We start from the raw sequence: 5,000 nt of genomic DNA, 5'->3' as shown, positions 1-5,000 counted from the left end.
CAGCCCTGCTTAGCTTCCAAGATCAGACGAGATTGGGCTTGTTCAGGGTGGTGTGGCTGTAGGTATTGTTTTCCTATTGACCTACATCTCTTATACATCTAGAAACCAGCATTGAAGGAAGCCGGAACAAGAGAGAAGAAAAAAAGGCCTACAGCACCTGGTATTCCCAGGTGGTCTCCCATCCAAGTACTAACCAGGCCCGTCCCTGCTTAGCTTCCAAGATCAGACGAGATTGGGCTTGTTCAGGGTGGTGTGGCTGTAGGTATTGTTTTCCTATTGACCTACATCTCTTATACATCTAGAAACCAGCATTGAAGGAAGCCGGAACAAGAGAGAAGAAAAAAAAGCCTACAGCACCTGGTATTCCCAGGTGGTCTCCCATCCAAGTACTAACCAGGCCCAGCCCTGCTTAGCTTCCAAGATCAGACGAGATTGATCTTGTTCAGGGTGGTGTGGCTGTAGGTATTGCTTTCCTATTGACCTACATCTCTTATACATCTCAAAAACAGCATTGAAGGAAGTCGGAACAAGAGAGAAAAAAAAAGGGCCTACAGCACCTGGTATCCCCAGGTGGTCTCGCATCCAAGTACTAACCAGGCCTGGCTCTGCTTAGCTTCCAAGATCAGGCTTGTTCAGGGTGGTGTGGCTGTAGGTATTGGTTTACTATTGACCTACATCTCTTATACATCTAAAAACCAGCATTGAAGGAAGCCGGAACAAGAGAGAAAAAAAAAAAGCCTACAGCACCTGGTATTCCCAGGTGGTCTCCCATCCAAGTACTAACCAGGCCTGGCCCTGCTTAGCTTCCAAGATCAAACGAGATTGGGCTTGTTCAGAGATGTGTAGCTGTAGGTTTTGGTTTCCTATTGACCTACATCTCTTATAATCTCAAAACCAGCATTGAAGGAAGTCGGAACAAGAGAGAAAAAAAAAAGGCCTACAGCACCTGGTATTGCCAGGTGGTCTCCCATCCAAGTACTAACCAGGCCCGTCCCTGCTTAGCTTCCAAGATCAGACGAGATTGGGCTTGTTCAGGGTGGTGTGGCTGTAGGTATTGTTTTCCTATTGACCTACATCTCTTATACATCTAGAAAACAGCATTGAAGGAAGCCGGAACAAGAGAGAAGAAAAAAAGGCCTACAGCACCTGGTATTCCCAGGTGGTCTCCCATCCAAGTACTAACCAGGCCCGGCTCTGCTTAGCTTCCAAGATCAGACGAGATTTGGCTTGTTCAGGGTGGTGTGGCTGTAGGTATTGTTTTCCTATTGACCTACATCTCTTATACATCTCAAAACCAGCATTGAAGGAGGCCGGAACAAGAGAGAAAAAAAAAAGCCTACAGCATCTGGTATTTCCAGGTGGTCTCCCATTCAAGTACTAACCAGGCCCGGCCCTGCTTAGCTTCCAAGATCAGACGAGATTGGGCTTGTCCAGGGTGGTGTGGCTGTAGGTATTGGTTTCCTAATGACCTACATCACTTATACATTTTAAAACCAGCATTGAAGGAAGCCAGAACAAGAGAGAAAAAAAAAAGTACTAACCAGACCTGGACCTGCTTAGCTTCCAAGATCAGACAAGATTGGGCTTGTTCAGGGTGGTGTGGCTGTAGGTATTGTTTTCCTATTGACCTACATCTCTTATACATCTAGAAAACAGCATTGAAGGAAGCCGGAACAAGAGAGAAGAAAAAAAGGCCTACAGCACCTGGTATTCCCAGGTGGTCTCCCATCCAAGTACTAACCAGGCCCGGCTCTGCTTAGCTTCCAAGATCAGACGAGATTTGGCTTGTTCAGGGTGGTGTGGCTGTAGGTATTGTTTTCCTATTGACCTACATCTCTTATACATCTCAAAACCAGCATTGAAGGAGGCCGGAACAAGAGAGAAAAAAAAAAGCCTACAGCATCTGGTATTTCCAGGTGGTCTCCCATCCAAGTACTAACCAGGCCCGGCCCTGCTTAGCTTCCAAGATCAGACGAGATTGGGCTTGTACAGGGTGGTGTGGCTGTAGGTATTGGTTTCCTAATGACCTACATCACTTATACATTTTAAAACCAGCATTGAAGGAAGCCAGAACAAGAGAGAAAAAAAAAAGTACTAACCAGACCCGGACCTGCTTAGCTTTCAAGATCAGATGAGGTTGGGCTTGTTCAGGGTGGTGCAGCTGTAGGTATTGTTTTCCTATTGACCTACATCTCTTATACATCTCAAAACCAGCATTGAAGGAAGCCGGAACAAGAGAGAAAAAAAAAAGGCCTACAGCACCTGGTATTCCCAGGTGGTCTCCCATCAAAGTACTAACCAGGTCCGGCCCTGCTTAGCTTCCAAGATCAAACGAGATTGGGATTGTTCAGAGATGTGTAGCTGTAGGTATTGGTTTTGTATTGACCTACATCTCTTATAATCTCAAAACCAGCATTGAAGGAAGCCGGAACAAGAGAGAAAAAAAAAGGCCTACAGCACCTGGTATTCCCTGGTGGTCTCCCATCCAAATACTAACCAGGCCCAGCCCTGTTTAGCTTCGAAGATCAGATGAGATTGGGCTTGTTCAGGGTGGTGTGGCTGTAGGTATTGTTTTTATATTGACCTACATCTCTTATACATCTAGAAACCAGCATTGAAGGAAGCCGGAAAAAGAGAGAAGAAAAAAAGGCCTACAGCACCTGGTATTCCCAGGTGGTCTCCCATCCAAATACTAACCAGGCCCGGCTCTGCTTAGCTTCCAAGATCAAACAAGATTGGGCTTGTTCAGAGATGTGTAGCTGTAGGTATTGGTTTTGTATTGACCTACATCTCTTATAATCTCAAAACCAGCATTGAAGGAAGCCGGAACAAGAGAGAAAAAAAAAGCCTACAGCACCTGGTATTCCCAGGTGGTCTCCCATCCAAGTACTAACCAGGCCTGGCCCTGCTTAGCTTCCAAGATCAGATGAGATTGGGCTTGTTCAGGGTGGTGTGGCTGTAGGCATTTTTTTCCTATTGACCTACATCTCTTATACATCTAGAAACCAGCATTGAAGGAAGCCGGAACAAGAGAGAAGAAAAAAAGGCCTACAGCACCTGATATTCCCAGGTGGTCTCCCATCCAAGTACTAACCAGGCCCGGCTCTGCTTAGCTTCCAAGATGAGACGAGATTGGGCTTGTTCAGGGTGGTGTGGCTGTAGGTATTGTTTTCCTATTGACCTACATCTCTTATACATCTGAAAACCAGCATTGAAGGAGGCCGGAACAAGAGAGAAAAAAAAAAGCCTACAGCACCTGGTATTTCCAGGTGGTCTCCCATCCAAGTACTAACCAGGCCCAGCCCTGCTTAGCTTCCAAGATCAGACAAGATTGGGCTTCTTCAGGGTGGTGTGGCTGTAGGTATGGTTTTCCTATTGACCTACATCTCTTATACATCTAAAAACAAGCATTGAAGGAAGCCGGAACAAGAGAGAAAAAAAAAAAGGCCTACAGCACCTGGTATTCCCAGGGGGTCTCCCATCTAAGCACTAACCAGGCCCGGCCCTGCTTAGCTTCCAAGATCAGACGAGATTGGGCTTGTCCAGGGTGGTGTGGCTGTAGGTATTGGTTTCCTAATGACCTACATCACTTATACATTTTAAAACCAGCATTGAAGGAAGCCAGAACAAGAGAGAAAAAAAAAAGTACTAACCAGGCCCAGACCTGCTTAGCTTTCAAGGTCAGACGAGATTGGGCTTGTTCAGGGTGGTGTGGCTGTAGGTATTGGTTTGCTATTGACCTACATCTCTTATACATATCAAAACCAGCATTGAAGGAGGCCGGATCAAGAGAGAAAAAAAAAAGCCTACAGCACCTGGTATTTCCAGGTGGTCTCCCATCCAAGTACTAACCAGGCCCAGCCCTGCTTAGCTTCCAAGATCAGACAAGATTGGGCTTGTTCAGGGTGGTGTGGCTGTAGGTAGTTTTCCTATTGACCTACATCTCTTATACATCTAAAAACAAGCATTGAAGGAAGCCGGAACAAGAGAGAAAAAAAAAAAGGCCTACAGCACCTGGTATTCCCAGGGGGTCTCCCATCCAAGCACTAACCAGGCCCGGCCCTGCTTACCTTCCAAGATCAGACGAGATTGGGCTTGTTCAGGGTGGTGTGGCTGTAGGTATTGGTTTCCTATTGACCTACATCTCTTATACATATCAAAACCAGCATTGAAGGAGGCCGGAACAAGAGAGAAAAAAAAAAGCCTACAGCACCTGGTATTTCCAGGTGGTCTCCCATCCAAGTACTAACCAGGCCCAGCCCTGCTTAGCTTCCAAGATCAGACGAGATTGGCTTGTTTAGAGATGTGTAGCTGTAGATTTTGGTTTGCTATTGACCTACATCTCTTATTATCTCAAAACCAGCATTGAAGGAAGCCGGAACAAGAGAGAAAAAAAAAAGGCCTACAGCACCTGGTATTCCCAGGTGCTCTCCCATCCAAGTACTAACCAGGCCCGTCCCTGCTTAGCTTCCAAGATCAGACAAGATTGGGCTTGTTCAGGGTGGTGTGGCTGTAGGTATTGTTTTCCTATTGACCTACATCTCTTATACATCTAGAAACCAGCATTGAAGGAAGCCGGAACAAGAGAGAAGAAAAAAAGGCTACAGCACCTGGTATTCCCAGGTGGTCTCCCATCCAAGTACTAACCAGGCCCGGCTCTGCTTAGCTTCCAAGATCAGACGAGATTGGGCTTGTTCAGGGTGGTGTGGCTGTAGGTATTGGTTTCCTATTGACCTACATCTCTTATACATCTCAAAACCAGCATTGAAGGAGGCCGGAACAAGAGAGAAAAAAAAAAGCCTACAGCACCTGGTATTCCCAGGTGGTCTCCCATCCAAGTACTAACCAGGCCCGGCTCTGCTTAGCTTCCAAGATCAGATGAGATTGGGCTTGTCCACGGTGGTGTGGCTGTAGGTATTGGTTTCCTAATGACCTACATCACTTATACATTTTAAAACCAGCATTGAAGGAAGCCAGAACAAGAGAGAAAAAAAAAAGTA

At 46.1% G+C, this 5,000-nt stretch overlaps 7 non-coding genes and 15 pseudogenes across 7 annotated transcripts in view; all 22 read right to left on the bottom strand.

Moving 5' to 3' along the window:
- LOC142116556 (5S ribosomal RNA) overlaps window positions 1–64 on the bottom strand; it is a 119-nt gene extending 55 nt beyond the window's left edge. The window contains exon 1 of the ribosomal RNA XR_012682465.1: window positions 1–64. This exon is cut by the window's left edge and continues 55 nt beyond it. This is a non-coding gene — a ribosomal RNA (5S ribosomal RNA).
- An 81-nt stretch (window positions 65–145) lies between these two features.
- LOC142116773 (5S ribosomal RNA) lies at window positions 146–264 on the bottom strand. Its single transcript, XR_012682584.1, has one exon. It is a non-coding gene; the product is annotated as a 5S ribosomal RNA (ribosomal RNA).
- Window positions 265–345: 81 nt separating this feature from the next.
- Window positions 346–464, bottom strand: LOC142116624 (5S ribosomal RNA). Its single transcript, XR_012682527.1, has one exon. It is a non-coding gene; the product is annotated as a 5S ribosomal RNA (ribosomal RNA).
- Window positions 465–735: 271 nt separating this feature from the next.
- On the bottom strand, window positions 736–854 carry LOC142116797 (5S ribosomal RNA; annotated as a pseudogene).
- An 80-nt stretch (window positions 855–934) lies between these two features.
- Window positions 935–1,053, bottom strand: LOC142116662 (5S ribosomal RNA). Its single transcript, XR_012682562.1, has one exon. It is a non-coding gene; the product is annotated as a 5S ribosomal RNA (ribosomal RNA).
- Window positions 1,054–1,134: 81 nt separating this feature from the next.
- LOC142116708 (5S ribosomal RNA) lies at window positions 1,135–1,253 on the bottom strand (annotated as a pseudogene).
- Window positions 1,254–1,333: 80 nt separating this feature from the next.
- LOC142116783 (5S ribosomal RNA) lies at window positions 1,334–1,452 on the bottom strand (annotated as a pseudogene).
- A 240-nt stretch (window positions 1,453–1,692) lies between these two features.
- On the bottom strand, window positions 1,693–1,811 carry LOC142116707 (5S ribosomal RNA; annotated as a pseudogene).
- An 80-nt stretch (window positions 1,812–1,891) lies between these two features.
- LOC142116768 (5S ribosomal RNA) lies at window positions 1,892–2,010 on the bottom strand (annotated as a pseudogene).
- A 240-nt stretch (window positions 2,011–2,250) lies between these two features.
- LOC142116850 (5S ribosomal RNA) lies at window positions 2,251–2,369 on the bottom strand (annotated as a pseudogene).
- Window positions 2,370–2,448: 79 nt separating this feature from the next.
- Window positions 2,449–2,567, bottom strand: LOC142116758 (5S ribosomal RNA; annotated as a pseudogene).
- An 81-nt stretch (window positions 2,568–2,648) lies between these two features.
- Window positions 2,649–2,767, bottom strand: LOC142116888 (5S ribosomal RNA; annotated as a pseudogene).
- A 78-nt stretch (window positions 2,768–2,845) lies between these two features.
- LOC142116932 (5S ribosomal RNA) lies at window positions 2,846–2,964 on the bottom strand. Its single transcript, XR_012682600.1, has one exon. It is a non-coding gene; the product is annotated as a 5S ribosomal RNA (ribosomal RNA).
- Window positions 2,965–3,045: 81 nt separating this feature from the next.
- Window positions 3,046–3,164, bottom strand: LOC142116826 (5S ribosomal RNA; annotated as a pseudogene).
- An 80-nt stretch (window positions 3,165–3,244) lies between these two features.
- On the bottom strand, window positions 3,245–3,363 carry LOC142116731 (5S ribosomal RNA; annotated as a pseudogene).
- An 82-nt stretch (window positions 3,364–3,445) lies between these two features.
- Window positions 3,446–3,564, bottom strand: LOC142116625 (5S ribosomal RNA). The gene has a single exon (XR_012682528.1). It is a non-coding gene; the product is annotated as a 5S ribosomal RNA (ribosomal RNA).
- Window positions 3,565–3,803: 239 nt separating this feature from the next.
- Window positions 3,804–3,922, bottom strand: LOC142116681 (5S ribosomal RNA; annotated as a pseudogene).
- An 80-nt stretch (window positions 3,923–4,002) lies between these two features.
- On the bottom strand, window positions 4,003–4,121 carry LOC142116657 (5S ribosomal RNA). Its single transcript, XR_012682558.1, has one exon. It is a non-coding gene; the product is annotated as a 5S ribosomal RNA (ribosomal RNA).
- An 80-nt stretch (window positions 4,122–4,201) lies between these two features.
- On the bottom strand, window positions 4,202–4,319 carry LOC142116966 (5S ribosomal RNA; annotated as a pseudogene).
- An 80-nt stretch (window positions 4,320–4,399) lies between these two features.
- Window positions 4,400–4,518, bottom strand: LOC142116776 (5S ribosomal RNA; annotated as a pseudogene).
- An 80-nt stretch (window positions 4,519–4,598) lies between these two features.
- LOC142116734 (5S ribosomal RNA) lies at window positions 4,599–4,717 on the bottom strand (annotated as a pseudogene).
- An 80-nt stretch (window positions 4,718–4,797) lies between these two features.
- On the bottom strand, window positions 4,798–4,916 carry LOC142116677 (5S ribosomal RNA; annotated as a pseudogene).
- Window positions 4,917–5,000: the final 84 nt, after the last annotated feature.

This window comes from Mixophyes fleayi, unplaced genomic scaffold, assembly GCF_038048845.1.
Source record: "Mixophyes fleayi isolate aMixFle1 unplaced genomic scaffold, aMixFle1.hap1 Scaffold_1683, whole genome shotgun sequence".
NCBI classification, from domain to species: domain Eukaryota; kingdom Metazoa; phylum Chordata; class Amphibia; order Anura; family Limnodynastidae; genus Mixophyes; species Mixophyes fleayi.
Note: the sequence above shows the minus strand (reverse complement) of the source record. Positions and strands in the feature narration are given on the sequence as shown.